The sequence below is a fragment of the Pseudophryne corroboree genome, chromosome 1 (assembly GCF_028390025.1).
Source record: "Pseudophryne corroboree isolate aPseCor3 chromosome 1, aPseCor3.hap2, whole genome shotgun sequence".
Taxonomy (NCBI): domain Eukaryota; kingdom Metazoa; phylum Chordata; class Amphibia; order Anura; family Myobatrachidae; genus Pseudophryne; species Pseudophryne corroboree.
In genome coordinates, this window is record NC_086444.1 from 159,875,784 (window position 1) to 159,898,012 (window position 22,229).

The following is a 22,229-nucleotide window of genomic DNA, read 5'->3' on the forward strand; positions in this document are numbered from 1 at the left end:
TTTTGGAGTATCTGCGTGAAAAATTATAAGCTTAGCGAAAATATAGAACACATTACACATGGTACGTGATATCCATATCACAATGTATCAATTGCCGGAAATTAATGGCTGTGGTTACAAAGTTCATTAATCATTACACATTCGAACTCATGTGATATATGACCATCATTTGTTCAGCAAGTATCCATCATGGATTACAATAAATGCCGAGAATTAAATCATAGGTCATATGAAAGTCAGGTACCCAATAGTATATATGTATAGATGGGTGACACTGTATCGGGGAGTCAATTTCTTGCAGTACCAGGGTGTTCAGAGGTGGTCTCCCATCCTAGTACTAACCCGGCCTTTCACTGCTTAGCTTCCAAGGTCAGAAGAGATTAGGCATCTCCAGTGATGTATGACCGCAAATATTGTACTCTCCCTTTAGGATCACCAAAATGCGTGCAGCCACTTGGTTGGATTACCCTCTAGCTAGGCAGTCACAATTATGATATAGACATATTTGACAGCCTATTTTGTAACGGAAAAGTTACCAAGTATCCACAATTTAGGCTTGCCTTTTCACTGATGCGAACCGATTTTTTAAGATTCCAAATGCCCAATATTTTGGGTGTGGATGACACTATAGGGGAGTCAATTTGTTGCAGTACCTGGGTGTTCAAAAGTGGTCACCCATCCTTTTACTAACCCGGCCTTTCACTGCTTAGCTTCCAAGGTCAGAAGAGATTGGGCATTTCCAGTGAGGTATGACCGCAAATATTGTACTCACCCTCCTGAATCATCCAAATTTATAAGTAGTGATTGCCAAGGGTAGCAAATTATATATACATGTGGTACAATAAAGGATTAAGTAAGATAATATGTAGCCACCTGGCTTAATCACCTTGTAACATATCAACCACGAAAAACAATATACTCATGAGTGAGGGCCTGTTATGTGGGTAAAATTCCTGAACACCACACAATGTCCACAATTAGGACTTGCCTATCACTCCTGAAAATACCCAAAGAGCACCAGAACGGCCGGACAAAGATTAGTAACCATATAAGTGCAGGATAGAATTATGCTGCACAGAAATAAATTTTCTAAATAGTCAATTTATAGTACACCCTTAAGCACTAAACCAGACAATAGATTAGAGGTGCCTGATGCTTGTAACCTCTAATAAATACCTGCATATATTGTGAGAAAGCAGGCTAGAAAAAGGTGCTTGTAGATGATTTGCACATATGTTGATTTGCTTGAGCCTATTAAATTCAAAATTAAGAGCATTTGCTGAGATTTAACATTGTTGAATTTCAACAGAAAAAACACATTCAGTGCTTCCTATAAAATTGATATCAGCTTGCTGTTAATGTCCCAAAAAACAACCTGTAGTTACAGGCACATATCCCTGTGGAAGATGCAAAGTCTGCAAACACATTGATCCCACAAAGGAAATAGAGGATAAATATGGGGAAAAGATACAGATTGTGGACTATATGAACTGTCTAACTGAAGGGGTCATCTACTGCCTTAGATGCAGCTGCAATCAAAAGTATATAGGCATGACTACGCGTCCTTTCAAACAGCGTATTTTAGAACATATAGGATCCATTCGTAATGCTGCTTCAGATAAAGCCAAGATGAAACAACTGACATCTGTCGCCCGTCATTTCTATACGTATCATGAAAGCAGGTGGGAAGAATTAAAAGTCTTTGGCTTGGAGAGGATAAGACTCGGGATCCGAGGGGGTAATCTTACCGAAAGTCTGCTTAGAAAAGAAAGTGAGTGGATTTTTAAGCTCGGATCCATACATCCATCAGTAATGAATGAGAATATAAATTATGGAGTATTCCTGAACTGAAGCTTACCATGATTCCTGGCAATCAGTACCATATTTATCATGGTTCACTCACAGTAATCGCATGAATCCAAACACATCATTTGCACATCCTATTACATCACCAGTCCATATCAATATATGCATTATAAAGTTCAAATAATATGCACATTTTCCACTTACCATCACTAAAGTTAATTATGGGCTCTTCATGTCATTATTTTTATAAAATGTTAATTGCCCTCGTATTATACAATTTATCTCACAACACTATAGCCACCAATATTTCACTCTCCCATATGCACCCCTACATTACAGACACTCCCTCTTAATTCATACCACACATATTATTATTTATCAGCATCACTTCATTCCTAATAAATCATTAAATTTACATACACTATATTGAATACAATGTCCATTATAATTCACTTTTTAATAATTCATTATTAATTACTATAAACTACTATAATTCACTCTCACACACCTCTAATTATTCACCTGTCCTAATATGTTCATAATCGGTATGATAATAATTTCTACCTAATCCAGTGTTAATCACAGAGCCTTCAAAATTTGTCTAATGTATACAACATATCTAAGATAATGCCCATCTTAATTTATATTCCTATTAATTCATTTTAATTTACCATAATTTACTCCAACACTTCATAAATTATCCCCCTCTCCTAATATGTTCATAATAAATAATCTCTACACAATCCAGTGCTAAATCACAGAGCCTTCACAAATAATAATATACACACATTGAATTGGTAATTTATATAATCTATATGTAGCATAGTATAATATTAATTTATTACATGTAACGAAGGCTATCTCAATCAATTTATGAATTTAGCCCATCAATAATCCAATTGGTATATAAATATATAAGTAACCATGGCATCAAGATACAGTTCTTACTAAATCATCTCCTGCATAATATATATCATAAGGTTTTATATATTATCCACACTTCCTTAATTATTGTCCTACAGAAACATCCATTATCCTCAACCTTGCAATTAAATGATCCAATCTATGTTGACCCAGTGTTAAACAATTATCAGGTTTAATCAATCATTAGCACTCTTGTTTAAAAACTGCAACTTCCAGCTGATACCGCACGTCCTGTGATCAAGCATTCTATGCGAAACGTACGTCAGGAGGAAGTATTGCGATCACGTGATGCGCACACGTGACCGCACTAGCCGGAATCCCGAGGACGGTCACCAGGCAACGGCCGCAAGCTCCGTTATCTGAACGGGGAGACCTTGACCACACGCCGCAGCAGCCCCTGAAGTCTCTGGAGCACGGGCACGGCAGCGGGTGGGTCTCATAACAATCGGAGCTGGTATCGTATACCCTGCACTCCCTTCATTGCGAACTGCACATACTAATAATCAGCTTGTCAGCCAAAAAGTTTTTTTCCTTCCTTATTCTTCTCTTCTCTTTCTTCCTTCCTGTCTTTGAGCCATAGTAGCCATACAAGTGACTTTATACTTTCCAGCCGTATTGCCACATTTATACCATGGTAAAGAGCAATACAGGATAAAAAAACGAAAAAACTGGGACTGCGCAAATCAATCTGATGTGGATATTTATTTTTACATAAAATTACTTTCTACACATATACACATACATATTTAGATACCGGCCAGCATCACATAAAAAATACTACATAAAATATAATTAGTATAATACTAAAATATTTTTTATATATATATTTCCACTCTAAATCAAATGGCTGATATAATCTCCATTCATACACTTTTAAGAGCTTCTTTAGAGACCTCTCCGACAAATTTGGCAATATCACTAAGATGAATATAGTCAGAATTTAAAATGTCCAGTACCCTTTGGTCAATTTCACATCACCATGTGGGATTCTTTTTCCTTAAGGTGTTAATATTTCATCCAAGTACACGTAATTTTATTTCCTTGGTCCCCAACGAGACTTGATTAATCACTTAGGCTTACTTTGTGCATAGTAAAACTTCTGCTGATTAACTGTGCAGATCATGCGTGATTAGATACTTTTTGTATTGCAACTTTGTAACATTCTTTCAAGATATGATACATTGCCTGTATAGTGTCCTGAACGCCACCCCTCCCGGCTAGTGATAGCCTTATCTGGAGCCTCCGGGTTCTTTCTACGGCGTCTCCTCCCCCGACAGCAGTGGGGTTTCTTATGCCTGTGGCCGGCCGGCCCGCTGATAAATGAACTGTTGATTCCTGTATAGGGAATACTGACGACAGACGCGTTTCTCCGCCTTTGATTACCTCGGCGGCTTCCTCAGTGTCGGATATTTTTACCATCAGTTTCTCTCAGGTTTAAATACCCGTCCACGCTAATTGTGCATGCGTATTACTATTGCGGATCAAGACTCGTTTCCATTTTTAGCTTCCAATATATACCAGCCTTTCTTTCTCATAATTCAGGTCTCAATTATATTTCATGTGTATGCTATATATACTCTGTGATATTGCCTATATTATACTTGGAGCATATATTCAATTCATAAAATATATATAAAAAATTAATAAACATATTCCAACAAACATTTTTATCCTAGTCTTATCATTGGTATCGCTCGATAATAATTAAACTACACATTATCCCCCCTCTAATCCAACAACCCTTTCTTCTCCAGGAACAGGTAATACTATCTATATGTATTTAAAGGATTTGTTTTTTCCAATGGGAGCAAAAAAAGAAAGAAACATTCTTTTATAATTCACATTTTATACTCATCATATATGTCTCTCTCTCTATAAACCTACAAAGAGACAACCACGAGAACTATAACCACTTACATACAACACCATCGTATTTATATCCCGTTTAGTTCCACCGTATCATTAAGACCCGATGGTACTAATGTATCCAATCTATATATCCAGTAGGCCTCGCGTCTCTGAAGTCTACTGAATCGATCCCCACCTCTATTGGTGGAATTGATTTGTTCTATTCCTATCATGGTTATATTTTTCCAATTAGCTTTTTGGCAATGAATTATGTGACTCGATAATGGATGTCTTGCTCCTTTAATTATATTTCTCCGATGTTCCATATATCGGATATGTAACGTTCTCGTGGTTCGTCCCACATATTGTTTCCCACACTGACAGGAAATGAGATAAATAATATATGTTGACATGCAATTTATAAACTCTTTAATAGGAAAAATCTCTCCAGAAATAAATGATTGAAAGGTAATACTTTTTCTTGGTAGATTATTACATGAATGGCAATCCATTTTTCCACATTTATGATATCCTTGCGGTCTTATAGGTAACCATATATTGTTTATAACCCCTTTTTTTCTTTTTTCTTTCTGGAAATGACTTGGCACCAATTTTTTTCTTAAATTATCTGCTTTTCTAAAGATAGTAAGACCTCTTGGATCTATATGTGTTTTCAACACTTCGTCTAAAAGTAGCATATGTGTATTTTTCTTAATTACCTGACTTATCTTGTACGCACAGCTATTATATTTTGTTACAAAAATTTCACTTCTTTTGTTACTATTTTCCTTCATCTTTTTATTATTATATTTAGGTCTTAGGCAGACAACCCAATATCAGAGAAAAAGAACAAGAAATTCAGATACAGGGGATGTAGGGGGGGTAGAAGAAAACAGGTGGAAAACACCGCGCAGAAAGTATTAAAAGGTGGATCAGGAAAAGGTATTTATAATCTGTCTAAACGGATACTGACAAATGAAGAAATAAGCATATTGGAAAAAGGTTTAAATTATGCGCCGGTGGCTAAACCCAATTTATTTCAATTGTTTGTAGACCTTAATCGTTATGTACGCACACTTAGCAGAAAAAGATACTTTGCACTCAAAGAAATAAAAAAGAATAAAAGTGAGGAATTACCAATTATTTTGGATAAAAGAGATGAGGAGATAAGAGATATATTGATAAGTCTGGAACAAGAGGGGGGTACAAGTGGAAAAGATGGAGATGTAGAGATACCCATTTTTGATATTGGGGCTAAGCCCTTTAAAAAGAAATCAGATTTTTATCCCTTGGCCTGCAAAGGCCCATATATAGAAAGCTTTTATAAAGCAACTCTCGCGAGTTTTAGACAAATATGTGAGAAATCTCATGATATAAAATATCAAGATAACCTTAGCGTGGGTGAAAGAAAAGCAATAAGGTCTTTGCAGGATGACAGTGGGATAACAATAAAACCAGCTGATAAAGGTGGTGGGGTTGTGATCCTAGAAACAGAGGGATATATGATGGAATGTTACAGACAATTGAAGAATATGAATTTCTATCGTAAATTGGATTGCAATCCCACTACTGTTTTTCAGAAACAATATATTGAGTTGTTGGACACGGCTCTTGAAAATGGCTCTATATCCAAGGAAACGTTTAATTTTCTTTTTTGTACACATCCGGTCACTGCAACATTTTATTATTTACCTAAAATTCATAAGACACTTGTTAATCCACCAGGGCGACCTATTATTTCGGGGGTGGGATCACTCACGAATAATTTATCTTTTTTTGTTGATCACCATTTGCAGGGATACGTAGAGGGTCTGAGGTCACATATAAAAGATACACAACATTTTTTGAACATCATAAATAAAATCAAGTGGAAAAAAGGTCTTTATTTGGTAACATGTGACGTGGAGTCACTGTACTCCAATATTCCGCACGATAAAGGTATCAGGGCGGTGGAGAGTTATCTAAGACAAGGAAATACCTCGGACCCTTTGCGTGTCTTTTTATTGGAGGCTATTGAATTTATTTTATCACATAATTATTTTATGTTTGATGCACATTATTATTCACAGACACGGGGTGCGGCCATGGGGGCCAGATTCGCTCCGAGTTTCGCCAACCTATATATGGGTACCTTCGAGGAGGAACATGTGTGGGGAGGCGGACTCGGGGCGGATCTGGTATACTATGGCCGATATATAGATGATTTATTTATAATTTGGGGTGGGAGTTTTGAAGCACTCGAGATATTCACTAATGGTCTAAATATTAACAATTATGGTTTAAAATTTACCACAAATTATAGTACCACAAGTATATGTTTCTTGGATATAGAGCTGTCAGTAGAGGATGAGTGTTTAACTACAAAAACATACATTAAACCAGTTGATAATAATCGATATTTGGATTATAAGAGTTCACATAAGCGCAGTTGGAAAGATAATATTCCTAGGGGTCAGCTGGTAAGGCTACGTCGAAACTGTAGTTCCCACTCTATGTTTCAGGTGCAGGCTAAGGCCCTCTTAGAGTCCTTTCAAGAACAAGGATACCCATTGGGTATTTTGGAAAAAGCATATCAAGAGGTAGAAGGTATGGAAAGAGAAAATTTATTAAGACCTAAATATAATAATAAAAAGATGAAGGAAAATAGTAACAAAAGAAGTGAAATTTTTGTAACAAAATATAATAGCTGTGCGTACAAGATAAGTCAGGTAATTAAGAAAAATACACATATGCTACTTTTAGACGAAGTGTTGAAAACACATATAGATCCAAGAGGTCTTACTATCTTTAGAAAAGCAGATAATTTAAGAAAAAAATTGGTGCCAAGTCATTTCCAGAAAGAAAAAAGAAAAAAAGGGGTTATAAACAATATATGGTTACCTATAAGACCGCAAGGATATCATAAATGTGGAAAAATGGATTGCCATTCATGTAATAATCTACCAAGAAAAAGTATTACCTTTCAATCATTTATTTCTGGAGAGATTTTTCCTATTAAAGAGTTTATAAATTGCATGTCAACATATATTATTTATCTCATTTCCTGTCAGTGTGGGAAACAATATGTGGGACGAACCACGAGAACGTTACATATCCGATATATGGAACATCGGAGAAATATAATTAAAGGAGCAAGACATCCATTATCGAGTCACATAATTCATTGCCAAAAAGCTAATTGGAAAAATATAACCATGATAGGAATAGAACAAATCAATTCCACCAATAGAGGTGGGGATCGATTCAGTAGACTTCGGAGACGCGAGGCCTACTGGATATATAGATTGGATACATTAGTACCATCGGGTCTTAATGATACGGTGGAACTAAACGGGATATAAATACGATGGTGTTGTATGTAAGTGGTTATAGTTCTCGTGGTTGTCTCTTTGTAGGTTTATAGAGAGAGAGACATATATGATGAGTATAAAATGTGAATTATAAAAGAATGTTTCTTTCTTTTTTTGCTCCCATTGGAAAAAACAAATCCTTTAAATACATATAGATAGTATTACCTGTTCCTGGAGAAGAAAGGGTTGTTGGATTAGAGGGGGGATAATGTGTAGTTTAATTATTATCGAGCGATACCAATGATAAGACTAGGATAAAAATGTTTGTTGGAATATGTTTATTAATTTTTTATATATATTTTATGAATTGAATATATGCTCCAAGTATAATATAGGCAATATCACAGAGTATATATAGCATACACATGAAATATAATTGAGACCTGAATTATGAGAAAGAAAGGCTGGTATATATTGGAAGCTAAAAATGGAAACGAGTCTTGATCCGCAATAGTAATACGCATGCGCAATTAGCGTGGACGGGTATTTAAACCTGAGAGAAACTGATGGTAAAAATATCCGACACTGAGGAAGCCGCCGAGGTAATCAAAGGCGGAGAAACGCGTCTGTCGTCAGTATTCCCTATACAGGAATCAACAGTTCATTTATCAGCGGGCCGGCCGGCCACAGGCATAAGAAACCCCACTGCTGTCGGGGGAGGAGACGCCGTAGAAAGAACCCGGAGGCTCCAGATAAGGCTATCACTAGCCGGGAGGGGTGGCGTTCAGGACACTATACAGGCAATGTATCATATCTTGAAAGAATGTTACAAAGTTGCAATACAAAAAGTATCTAATCACGCATGATCTGCACAGTTAATCAGCAGAAGTTTTACTATGCACAAAGTAAGCCTAAGTGATTAATCAAGTCTCGTTGGGGACCAAGGAAATAAAATTACGTGTACTTGGATGAAATATTAACACCTTAAGGAAAAAGAATCCCACATGGTGATGTGAAATTGACCAAAGGGTACTGGACATTTTAAATTCTGACTATATTCATCTTAGTGATATTGCCAAATTTGTCGGAGAGGTCTCTAAAGAAGCTCTTAAAAGTGTATGAATGGAGATTATATCAGCCATTTGATTTAGAGTGGAAATATATATATAAAAAATATTTTAGTATTATACTAATTATATTTTATGTAGTATTTTTTATGTGATGCTGGCCGGTATCTAAATATGTATGTGTATATGTGTAGAAAGTAATTTTATGTAAAAATAAATATCCACATCAGATTGATTTGCGCAGTCCCAGTTTTTTCGTTTTTTTATAGTCTTTTGCATTAAGGGTTAAAACCAAAAACCCTTTTGGGATCGCTGCATCTATCTGTAATCAATCACAGCGCCAGGTATTGTGGTTTTGCAATACAGGATAAACTGTCCATATTAATAATACCACAAGGATTTTTTCCTCAGCATCAAGGTATACAATTGGGACTAATCCACATTGGTTATAAACACTATTTGCAAGCTGATATCATTTCTATAGGTATCACTGACTGTTTTTTCTTTGGAAATTCAATAATGGCTAATCTCAGCAAATGCTCTGAAGTTTGAACTTATTAGGCTCAAGCAATACCCACATGGCTACAAACATTAACAGCAAGCTGATATCAATTTTATAGGAAGCACTGAATGTGTTTTTTCTGTTGAAATTCAACAATGGCAAATCTCAGCAAATGCTCTTAATTTTAAATTTAATAGGCTCAAGCAAATCAACATATGTGCAAATCATCTACAAGCACCTTTTTCTAGCCTGCTTTTTCACAATATATGCAGGTATTTATTAGAGGTTACAAGCATCAGGCACCTCTAATCTATTGTCTGGTTTAGTGCTTAAGGGTGTACTATAAATTGACTATTTAGAAAATTTATTTCTGTGCAGCATAATTCTATCCTGCACTTATATGGTTACTAATCTTTGTCCGGCCGTTCTGGTGCTCTTTGGGTATTTTCAGGAGTGATAGGCAAGTCCTAATTGTGGACATTGTGTGGTGTTCAGGAATTTTACCCACATAACAGGCCCTCACTCATGAGTATATTGTTTTTCGTGGTTGATATGTTACACGGTGATTAAGCCTGGTGGCTACATATTATCTTACTTAATCCTTTATTGTACCACATGTATATATAATTTGCTACCCTTGGCAATCACTACTTATAAATTTGGATGATTCAGGAGGGTGAGTACAATATTTGCGGTCATACCTCACTGGAAATGCCCAATCTCTTCTGACCTTGGAAGCTAAGCAGTGAAAGGCCGGGTTAGTAAAAGGATGGGTGACCACTTTTGAACACCCAGGTACTGCAACAAATTGACTCCCCTATAGTGTCATCCACACCCAAAATATTGGGCATTTGGAATCTTAAAAAATCGGTTCGCATCAGTGAAAAGGCAAGCCTAAATTGTGGATACTTGGTAACTTTTCCGTTACAAAATAGGCTGTCAAATATGTCTATATCATAATTGTGACTGCCTAGCTAGAGGGTAATCCAACCAAGTGGCTGCACGCATTTTGGTGATCCTAAAGGGAGAGTACAATATTTGCGGTCATACATCACTGGAGATGCCTAATCTCTTCTGACCTTGGAAGCTAAGCAGTGAAAGGCCGGGTTAGTACTAGGATGGGAGACCACCTCTGAACACCCTGGTACTGCAAGAAATTGACTCCCCGATACAGTGTCACCCATCTATACATATATACTATTGGGTACCTGACTTTCATATGACCTATGATTTAATTCTCGGCATTTATTGTAATCAATGATGGATACTTGCTGAACAAATGATGGTCATATATCACATGAGTTCGAATGTGTAATGATTAATGAACTTTGTAACCACAGCCATTAATTTCCGGCAATTGATACATTGTGATATGGATATCACGTACCATGTGTAATGTGTTCTATATTTTCGCTAAGCTTATAATTTTTCACGCAGATACTCCAAAATTTTTTAATGAATAACCTAATAAAAATGATTTTACCAGTATTGATAAATCATATTTCCACCCTCTGAATTAGAGTGCTCCCAAAAAAGAGTCTACTTTCCAACACTTCTTTGTTTTGGTTTTTTCTGTCTGCTTAAAATTGACTCTTGGGAGCACCACTGAAAGCAACGATTAATTGGGACTAGGATTAACTATCCATACCCCTTGTTGCTATATCTAGAAGCAATTCGGGATAATTCAGTTTATTCAGAGGCTACTGATCATTATAATTACAGACTTGTGCGGTTCCCAAAACACCCTTCTCTCTAATAGCAACAATATCAAATATGTAATATAAAAAGTAAATCTGCAGATGCGTAAATAACATAACAATGACAAATACACATCTCAGGTGTAAGTAGTCGATATGCAGTGATATGCAAAACTTTATATGAATATATGCATACAATTGTTTGTGACACTGAATAGTATGGATAGGACATGTGTGTTTTAAGCACAAAAACAAATGTATTTACACCTCTAAACAATCCCCCCAAAAAGTTCATGTACATTAATCCCAAATTAATCCCACAAGAGAAAGAACATAACAATATCCAAAAGCTAAAAATGTAAATAACAAAACATCAGGCTTGCCTACCCTCCCGCATTCAGCGGGAGGCTCCCGATTGTTACATGAGCCTCCCGCTGCCCTGCAAACCTTGTCAGCCCTCCCGGTTTTCAACTCTTTATCCCCGTAAATCCAGACTGCGCATGCGCGATTCCAGAAATGTGGGGGGCGGGGCCTGCACAGGAGAGGTAGACTGTGTCCTGTGCAGACTGTCAGAGTCAGGCAGTCTGAACTGCAGCAGGGTGTGAATAATGAGCACATCAGCCACCTGTAGTGTACAGGGAGGCACATGACCCGAAAGCACGTCATGACCCAGGGGGGTTGTAATGTAATGGTGTAATATGGGGGGGGGGGGGGGGTAATGTAATATGGTACTGTGTGTAATATGGGGGGGGGTGTAATGTAATGTGATACTGTGTGTAATATGGAGGGGGTATAATGTAATGTGCTACTGGGTGTAAGATGGGGGATGTGTGTAATGTAATGTGCTACTTTGTGTAATATGGGGGGTTGTAATGTAATATGCTACTGTGTGTAATATGGGGGATGTAATGCAATGTGCTACTCTGTGTAATATGAGGAGGGTATTGTAATATGCTACTGTGTGTAATATGGGGAGGTCAATGTAATGTGCTACTGGGTGATAAGATGGTGGGCTGTGTGTAATGTAATGTGCTACTGGGTGTAATATGGGGGGTGTTTTGTAATGTGCTACTGTGTGTAATATGAGGGGGGTGTAAGATGTAATGTGCTACTGTGTGTAACATGGAGGGGCAGTCTAAAATGTAATGTAATGTGTTACTGTGTGTAATATGGGGGTGTAATGTAATGTGCTACTGTGTGTAATATGGGGTATGTAATGTAATGTGCTACTGTGTGTAATATGGGGGGGTAAAGTGTAGTGTGCTACTGTATGTAATATGGGGGATGTAAAGTGTAATTTGCCATTGTTGCTATTGTGTGTAATATGGGGGGAGGGCTGTGTAAAATGTAATGTAATGTGCTACTGTGTGTAATATGGGGGTACGTGGAGCAGTGCATCCCAGAGCTGCTCGCAGAGGCGGGTGAGATGTGGAGATGCGGGTCTTGCTGAAGCGCTGCTGTCTATCATGGTGTAAGTGATACACACATATATATATATATATATATATATATATATTGTATATATATAGAGACATAGAAACATAGAATTTGACGGCAGATAAGAACCACTTGGCCCATCTAGTCTGCCCCCTTTTTTTTACACACACACACACACACACACACACACACACACACACACACACACACACACACACACACACACACACACACACACATTCTTTCCTCTCAGGTATAGGGGCTCTACCTGGAGTAATGTGTGTAAGGGGCTCTGTCTGGCGATATGTGTGTAAGGGGCTCTACCTGGCCTTAATGTGTATAAGGGACTCTGCCTGGGGTAATGTGTGTAAGAGGCTACCTGGCGTAATGTGTGTAAGAGGCTACCTGGGGTAATGTGTGTAAGAGGCTACCTGGGGTAATGTAAGAGGCTACCTGGGTAGGCTACCTGGCGTAATGAGTGTAAGAGGCTACCTGACGTAGGCTACCTGGGGTAATGTGTGTAAGAGGCTACCTGGCATAATGTGTAAGAGGCTACCTGGCGTAATTTGTGTAAGAGGCTACCTTGTGTAGGCTACCTGGGGTAATATGTGTAAGAGGCTACCTGGGATAATATGTGTAAGAGGCTACCTGGCGTAGGCTACCTGGGGTAATGTGTGTAAGAGGCTACCTGGTGTAATGTGTGTAAGAGGCTACCTGGGGTAATGTGTGTAAGAGGCTACCTGGCGTAATGTGTGTAAGAGCCTACCTGGGGTAATGTGTGTAAGAGGCTACCTGTCGTAATGTATATAAGGGGCTGTCTGTCATAATGTGTATAAGGGGTACTACTGTGTGGTGTAATGTGACAAATGTACACTACTGTGCAGGGTAATATAATGTGAATTACGTGGTCATGCTCCTTTCCCATGAAACCACGCCTCTATATTTTTTATGCACGCCTTTTATGTCCCAATTTTACATGTCCCTATTTCTGTAACGTCCTAGAGGATGCTGGGGACTCCGTAAGGACCATGGGGAATAGACGCGCTCCGCAGGACATAGGGCACTTTAAGAAAGCTTTGGATTCTGGGTGTGCACTGGCTCCTCCCTCTATGTCCCTCCTCCAGACCTCAGTTTTACACTGTGCCCAGAGGATGAAGGGCGCACTGCAGGGAGTTTTCTTGAGTTCTTTGCTACAGAAAGCATTTTTGTTTGGATTTTTACTTTTTCACAGGGAGCACTGCTGGCAACAGGCTCCCTGCATCGAGGGACTGAGGAGAGAGGGGCAAACCTACTTAACTGATAGGATCTGCTTCCTCGGCTACTGGACACCATTAGCTTCAGAGGGGGTGAACACAGGTTCGTCCTTGGCGTCCACCCCCGGAGCCACGCCGCCGTTCTCCTCACAGAGCCAGAAGAACAGAAGCAAGAAGACGTCTCAGGCGGCAGAAGCCTTCAGCTTCACAGCGGTAACGCACAGCACTGCAGCTGTGCGTCATTGCTCCACATCACCTCACACACTCCGGTCACTGTATGGGTGCAGGGCGCAGGGGGGGGGGCGCCCTGGGCAGCAATAATAACACCTCTTAGATGGCAAATAGGTATATACATGTACAGCTGGGCACTGTACATGTATATAATTGAGCCCCCGCCATTTTACACGATTTTGAGCGGGACAGAAGCCCGCCGCCGAGGGAGCGGGGCTTCTCCCTCAGCACTCACCAGCGCCATTTCTCTCTCCATAGAACGCTGAGAGGAAGCTCCCCGGACTCTCCCCTGCTTACACACGGTGAAGGGAGTTTAAAAAGAGAGGGGGGGGGGGACATAATTGGCGGAATAAAGTATAATATAGCGCTGCTGGGGAAAAGCATTCTGTGTTGGTCTCCAGGTTGTTGCACTGGGGTGTGTGCTGGCATACTCTCTCTCTGTCTCTCCAAAGGGCCTTTCAGGGGATACTGTCTTCAGAAAAAGTTTCCCTGGGTGTGTGCAGTGTGTCGGTACGTGTGTCGACATGTTTGATGAGGAAGGCTCGCTTAATGTGGAGGGGGAGTGCTTGAATGTCAGGTCGCCGTCGGCAACGCCGACACCGGACTGGGTGGATATGCTGAATGTCTTGAATGCAAATGTAAATCTCCTGCATAAAAGATTAGACAAGGCTGAAGCTAAGGATCAGTCAGGTAGCCAGTCCGTGCCTGTCCCTGTGGTGCCAGGACCTTCAGGGTCTCAAAAGCGCCCCATATCCTAGGTCGCTGACACAGATACCGACACAGATACTGACTCTAGTGTCGACTATGAGGATGCAAAATTACAGCCGAAGGTGGCAAAAGGTATTAGGTACATGATTATTGCCATAAAAGAGGTTTTGCATATCACGGAGGAACCCCCTGTCCCTGACACGAGGGTTCACATGTATAAAGGGAAAAAGCCTGAGGTCACGTTTCCGTCCTCATTTGAGCTAAGCGAATTATGCGAAAAGGCTTGGGAATCTCCGGATAGGAGACTCCATGTTCCCAAATGGATTCTCATAGCGTATCCTTTTCCACAGAAGGATCGGATACGATGGGAATCTGCGCCTAAAGTAGACAAGGCGCTGACACGCTTATCCAAGAAGGTGGCACTGCCTTCTCTGGATACTGCTTCCCTCAAGGATCCTGCTGATCGCAAGCAGGAAATTACCATGAAGCACATTTACACACATTCAGGAGCTATAGTTAGGCCGGCCATGGCGTCGGCCTGGGTTTGTAGTGCTGTCGTGGCATGGGCAGACTCCTTATCTACGGAGATGGACACCTTAGATAGGGATACCATTCTAATGACCATGGAGCATATCAGAGATGCTGCCTTATATATGAGGGATGCTCAGAGAGACATTTGTTTACTAAGCTCTAGAATAAACGCTATGTCTATTTCTGCTAGGCGGCTCTTGTGGACCCGACAGTGGACGGGAGATGCCGACTCAAAGCGGCATATGGAGTCATTGCCTTACAAGGGGGAGGAGTTGTTTGGAGAAGGCCTCTCGGACCTAGTCTCTACTGCTACGGCCGGTAAATCGAACTTTTTACCTTATGTTCCCCCGCAGCATTCTAAGAAGGTACCACATTATCAAATGCAGTCCTTTCGTTCCAATAAAAACAAGAAGGTACGAGGATCGTCCTTCGTTGCCAGAGGTAAAGGCAAGGGAAAAAAGCAGCACTCAGCTAGTTCCCAGGAGCAGAAGTCCTCCCCTACTTCCGCAAAGTCCACAGCATGACGCTGGGGCTTTCCGGGGGGGGGGTCAGATCAAGTGGGGGCACGTCTTTGTCTTTTCAGCCACGTCTGGGTTCAATCACAAGTGGATCCCTGGGCAATAGAGATTGTTTCCCAGAGATACAGACTGGAATTCGAAGACATGCCTCCTCGCCGGTTTTTCAAATCCCCGTCAGAGAGGGAGCTAGTGTTAGCGGCACTTCACAAATTGTACAGTACATTCAACAGGTGATAATCAAGGTTCCTCATCTCCAGCAAGGAGAGGGTTATTATTCATCCCTGTTTGTGGTATCGAAACCGGACGGTTCGGTCAGACCCATTCTAAATCTAAAATCCCTGAACCTGTACTCGAAGAGGTTCAAGTTCAAAATGGAATCGCTCAGAATGGTCATCGCCAGCCTGGAGGGAGGGGATTAGATGGTGTCCCTGGACATAAAGGATGCGTATCTTCATGTTCCGATTTTCCCCCCTCACCAGGCGTTTCTGAGATTTGCAGTACAGGATTGTCACTACCAATTTCAGACGTTGCCGTTTGGTCTTTCCACGGCCCCGAGAATTTTCACCAAGGTAATGGCGGAAATGATGGTACTCCTGCGCAAGCAGGGAGTCACAATTATCCCGTACTTGGACGATCTCCTTATAAAGGCGAGATCTCAGGAGAAGTTGCTGGACAGGGTGTCTCTGTCTGTGAAGACGTTGCAGATGCACGGCTGGATTCTCAATTTACCGAAATCCCAGCTAGTACCTGCAACACGTCTGACCTTTTTGGGCCTGATTCTAGACACAGACCAAAAAAGAGTTTTTCTTCCGGTGGAGAAGGCTCAGCAGCTCATAGCCCTGGTCAGGAACCTTTTAAAGCCAAAAAAGGTTTCGGTGCATCATTGCACAAAGTTTCTGGGGAAGATGGTGGCTTCATATGAGGCCATCCCCTTCGGCAGGTTCCATACGAGGACTTTCCAATGGGACCTATTGGACAAATAGTCCGGGTCCCATCTACATATGCAGAAACGGATCACCCTGTCTCCCAGGGCCAGGGTATCTCTCCTGTGGTGGCTGCACAGTGCTCACCTCCTAGAGGGTCGCAGGTTCGGCATTCAGGACTGGATCCTGGTGACCACGGACGCGAGCCTCCGAGGTTGGGGGGCTGTCGCACTGGGAAGAAATTTCCAAGGTCTCTGGTCAAGCCTAGATACTTGTCTCCACATCAATCTCCTGGAGTTAAGGGCCATTTACAATGCCCTACGCCAGGCGGAGGAGTGACTTCAGAACAAACCGGTTCTGATTCAGTCGGACAATATCACGGCAATGGCTCATGTAAACCGCCAAGGCGGCACAAGGAGCAGAGTGGCCATGGCAGAGGCGACCAGGATTCTGCGCTGGGCGGAAGGCCATGTAAGCGCACTATCAGCAGTGTTCATCCCGGGGGTGGACAACTGGGAGGCGGACTTCCTCAGCAGGCACGACCTGCATTTGGGAGAGTGGGGACTTCATCAAGAAGTCTTCACACAGATCGTGGATCGGTGGGGACTGCCTCAAATAGACATGATGGCGTCCAGTCTCAACAAAAAGCTAAAGAGGTATTGCGCCAGGTCAAGAGACCCTCAGGCGGTAGCGGTAGACACTCTGGTGACACCATGGGTGTTCAGATCGGTCTATGTGTTTCCTCCTCTGCCTCTCATACCCAAGTTGTTGAGATTAATAAGACTAAGAAGGGTCAGAACAATTCTCATTGTTCCAGATTGGCCAAGGAGGACTTGGTATCCGGATCTGCAAGAGTTGCTCACAGAAGATCCGTGGCCTCTTCCTCTAAGGCAGGACCTGCTGCAGCAGGGGCCCTGTCTGTTCCAAGACTTACCGCGGCTGCGTTTGACGGCATGGCGGTTGAACGCCGGATCCTAGCTGAAAAAGGGATTCCGGAGGAGGTCATTCCTACCCTGGTCAAGGCTAGGAAGGATGTGACATCGAAACATTATCACCGTATATGGCGGAAATATGTTTCTTGGTGTGAGGCCAGAGCTGCTCCTACGGAGGAGTTCCATTTGGGCCGTCTGCTTCACTTCCTTCAAACGGGAGTGAATTTGGGCCTAAAATTAGGGTCCATAAAGGTCCAAATTTCGGCCTTATCCATTTTCTTTCAGAGAGAATTGGCTTCTCTTCCTGAAGTACAGACTTTTGTGAAGGGAGTGCTGCATATTCAGCCTCCCTTTGTACCTCCGGTGGCGCCTTGGGATCTTAACGTGGTATTAAGTTTCCTCAAGTCACCTTGGTTTGAACCACTCAAAACAGTGGAGTTGAAATACCTCACTTGGAAAGTGGTCATGTTGTTGGCCTTAGCTTCTGCAAGGCGTGTTTCGGAATTAGCGGCTTTATCATATAAAAGCCCATACCTGATTTTTCACGTGGATAGGGCGGAGTTGAGGACTCGTCCTCAATTTCTGCCCAAGGTGGTCTCATCCTTTCATATGAACCAACCTATTGTCGTGCCTGTGGCTACACGGGACTTGGAGGACTCCGAGTCCCAGGATGTGGTCTGGGCTTTGAAGATTTACGTGACCAGAACAGCTAGGATCAGGAAGACTGAAGCTCTGTTTGTTCTGTATGCGGCCAACAAGGTTGGCGCTCCTGCTTCAAAGCAGACAATTGCTCGCTGGATCTGTAACACAATTCAGCAGGCGCATTCTACGGCAGGATTGCCATTGCCTAAATCGGTTAAGGCCCATTCCACTAGGAAGGTGGGCTCTTCTTGGGCGGCTGCCCGAGGGGTCTCGGCACTACAGCTGTGCCGAGCTGCTACTTGGTTGGGGTCAAACACCTTTGCAAAGTTCTATAAGTTTGATACCCTGGCTGAGGAGGACCTCCTGTTTGCTCAATCGGTGCTGCAGAGTCATCCGCACTCTCCCGCCCGTTTGGGAGCTTTGGTATAATCCCCATGGTCCTTACGGAGTCCCCAGCATCCTCTAGGACGTTAGAGAAAATAGGATTTTACTTACCGGTAAATCTATTTCTCGTAGTCCGTAGAGGATGCTGGGCGCCCGTCCCAAGTGTGGACTTCTTCTGCATGACTTGCATATAGTTATTGCTTACATAAGGGTTTTGTTATAGTTGGTCGGTCTTGAACCGAGGCTATGTTACTTGTTCATACTGTTAACTGGGTAGTTTATCACAAGTTATACGGTGTGATTGGTGTGGCTGGTATGAATCTCGCCCTTAGGTTACATAAATCCTTTCCTCGTACTGTTCATATCCTCTGGGCACAGTTTCTCTAACAGAGGTCTGGAGGAGGGACGTAGAGGGAGGAGCCAGTGCACACCCAGAATCCAAAGCTTTCTTAAAGTGCCCTATCTCCTGCGGAGCCCGTCTATTCCCCATGGTCCTTACGGAGTCCCCAGCATCCTCTACGGACTACGAGAAATAGATTTACCGGTAAGTAAAATCCTATTTTTACCAAAATGTCTAGCTACGGCTGTGGCTGTGTGTATAATGTAATGTATTATGGTGCTGTGTGTACTGGGTGTAATATGTATGTATATATGTGTGTGTGCATCGGTCAAGGACCAAATCAAGTGGCAGATGTATTAAGCCTGGAGACGGCATAAAGAAGTGATAAACCAATGACATGTGCAAGGTGATAAACACACCAGCCAATCAGGTCCAATATGTAAATTAACAGTTAGAAGCTGATTGGCTGGTTTGTTTATCACCTTGCACATATCACTAGTTTACCACTTCCTTATGCCTTCTCCAGGCTTAATACATCTGCTCCAAAATTATTTATGGTCAAAATGATAGACAAAACCAGTGCTGGTGGCTGGCAATCATAAAATATGTGGCCAGACAGAAACACAACTGTACACAGTAGCGGATCTTGCCACGGGCAAGCAGGACTTTTGCCCGGGGCGCCGCCTTCCGGAGGGCGCCGCACCTTGGCAAGATCCGCTGCTGCTGTGCCTTCGCCTCCGCTGCCCGCTGTCAGGGGAAACTAGACGCTACGCGTCTAGTTTCCCTTCGTCGGCTGCCCGTTGTGAAGGGAAACTAGACGCTATGCGTCTAGTTTCCCTTTGTGGAGAGGACCTTTACTGTAATGATGTGCGGTGCGCGTTGACGTCATCGCGCACCGCACAGCAAAGGTCCTCTCCACGAAGGGAACTAGACGCTTAGCGTCTAGTTTTCCTTTGTGGAGAGGACCTTTGCTGTGCGGTGCGCGATGACGTCATCGCGCACCGCACATCCTACTACAGTACAGGGGGCATAACTGACCACGTCCCCTGTATGAAGCCACGCCTCCTAATGTCGCACGGGGCGCAAGAACCGGCCCTGACTGTACACCACCACATAACTGAACCTATGTATGACAGGTATGCACAATTTACTTAATTTAATAATTTTTCCAAATGTATCAATAAAAAAACATATCTTTAGGGGTGCTGTGAAGAAATGCTAATACTCTAGGGTGTCGTGATTCAAGAAAGTTTGTGAACCACTGCCCTAGGGTAACCTCATACAACTGTGTATGCATAAATAGGACATATCTTTCCTAGTGATGGTTTATCTCCTTTGGTTTGCATTCCTAATTGTGTCATTGTGCAAATGTGAAATTAAAAAAGTTAAGAAGTAGAGAATTATCTTAAGTGGATTTATGGCTTTGATAATTAAAACCTGTAACCTGTGCCAAAGACAGATATTTGTTTTTCTAATGAAGTATTTAGAATTAATATTTAGTTGGACTGCCTGGAAGTCTGGTTGTTTTTATCTAGATCAGTGGTTCTCAACGCCAGTCCTCGGTTACCCCCAACTTGTCATGTTTTGTAGGTTTCTTTAATCATGCACAGGTGAGTTAATCTATTTCTGCTGCGGGGTACACTGGGCTCCACAAGGATAGACATTGGGGCGTAGAGTAGGATCTTGATCCGAAGCACCAACAGGCTCAAAAGCTTTGACCTTCTTCCCAAGATGCATAGCGCCGCCTCCTATATCACCCCGCCTCCGTGCACAGGAGCTCAGTTTTGTAGTTGGTGCTTGCAGTGCAAGCATGTAACAGGAAGGGCTGCTCAGCAGCTCTAGAAAAAGCTTTTTCTGAGGAAAAAAGAAGACTACAAGGGCTGCAGCAGAGGCACAGATTGTGTTAGATGTCAGTAGACATCACCTGCTGCAGCTCCATCTCTCCTCCATCGGCACTGTACAATCCCGCGCCCTGGTTGTCGGGTACCTACAGCAGGAGGCTCCGGTTTTCTTCCAAGTCAGTCACACACGGCTGGGCTCTACGGGATCGTGTGGCTGCACTTCGGGAGGAGGTAAGTGGGTCCCACTCGTGGAACCCGCGCTTTATCGCAATCCGGCGCGGCCGGTGGGAGGCGGGCAGCGCGCGCTGGCGGTGGACACTGTGGCATACAGGCGATCCCACTAGGCCACCAGGGCAAGGGTACAGATCAGGTTTTCTCTCATAAACCTAGTTATATTGGCCCGCAGTACCTGGTGGTTAATCCAGCAGAGGGGATAAGGCTTAGACCTGTAGCCCCTTCCCGGCCCCAGGGTGCCATTTACAGTAAATGTTCCCACCCTGGAGCTGCATATCTCTATCTCTTCCTCACTCCCAGTCAGTGTTTGGGCGCCATTTCCCCAGCTACACTGTTCCTGGGACTGCTTGGAATCCTCCTTTGTAAAGCCGCCTGATAGTCAGCGCTGTGCCTTTACAAGACACTTAAGTATTCTACATGTCGTTTAGACAGTGTTAGTTAAGAAAAAGTGCATTTAGTCAGGGCTATCTGGTACAAGTACCCTGTGATATACATCCAGTCTTTACTGTGCAGTGTTATATCTATTGATTACATAGCTATATATAAGCTAGTCCAGTGCAGTATTATTGCTTGTCATAACTTCTGCATTGTACAACTGTGACTATATGTGTGTGCATTGGCTTGCTGTGTGACCTCCATTTCGTGTCTCTCACTCAGCTTGCTATCCCTATATTCTATAACCTGAGGGGGCTAGGTGCGTCAGGTTTGTAATAAATGATATAGGATATTCACAAGATATACTTAAATTGTATTTTTCTCTGTGATTTTAGTCACCATATCTCTCCTGAATCCCAGTTTGTGCTGACAACACTGTGAAGGGGTTTGGGTCAGGTATTGTGCTGCTGACAAATTGTACTATGTTACCTTATACTGCAAGTTAAAACATGTCTGCTTATGAGGGTAACGGTTCTGGGGCTGAACACACTGGTAGTGGTGCTGAGGCCACAGATACTTTTGAGGAAATTAAAGCAGCTGAGGGCTCCGGTTCTGGGGGTTCCTGGCCCCCAAGTGGGACTATAGCAACGGGGGTCCAGAATGACCCGCCGTGGGCTACCGTCTCTACGCTACTGAATACGCTAGTTACTAAAACTAACCCCCCCAATGGGACCTCCTATGCCGGT

The 22,229-nt window shown here is 42.3% G+C and overlaps 1 protein-coding gene and 4 pseudogenes across 1 annotated transcript in view; 3 read left to right on the forward strand and 2 right to left on the reverse strand.

Annotated features, from left to right (window-relative positions):
* LOC134889019 (uncharacterized) overlaps positions 1 to 22,229 on the forward strand; it is a 391,009-nt gene that overhangs the window by 275,489 nt on the left and 93,291 nt on the right. The gene's annotated exons all lie outside the window — the stretch shown is intronic.
* LOC134942288 (5S ribosomal RNA) lies at positions 293 to 412 on the reverse strand (annotated as a pseudogene).
* Positions 642 to 761, reverse strand: LOC134939646 (5S ribosomal RNA; annotated as a pseudogene).
* LOC134939657 (5S ribosomal RNA) lies at positions 10,125 to 10,244 on the forward strand (annotated as a pseudogene).
* Positions 10,474 to 10,593, forward strand: LOC134942310 (5S ribosomal RNA; annotated as a pseudogene).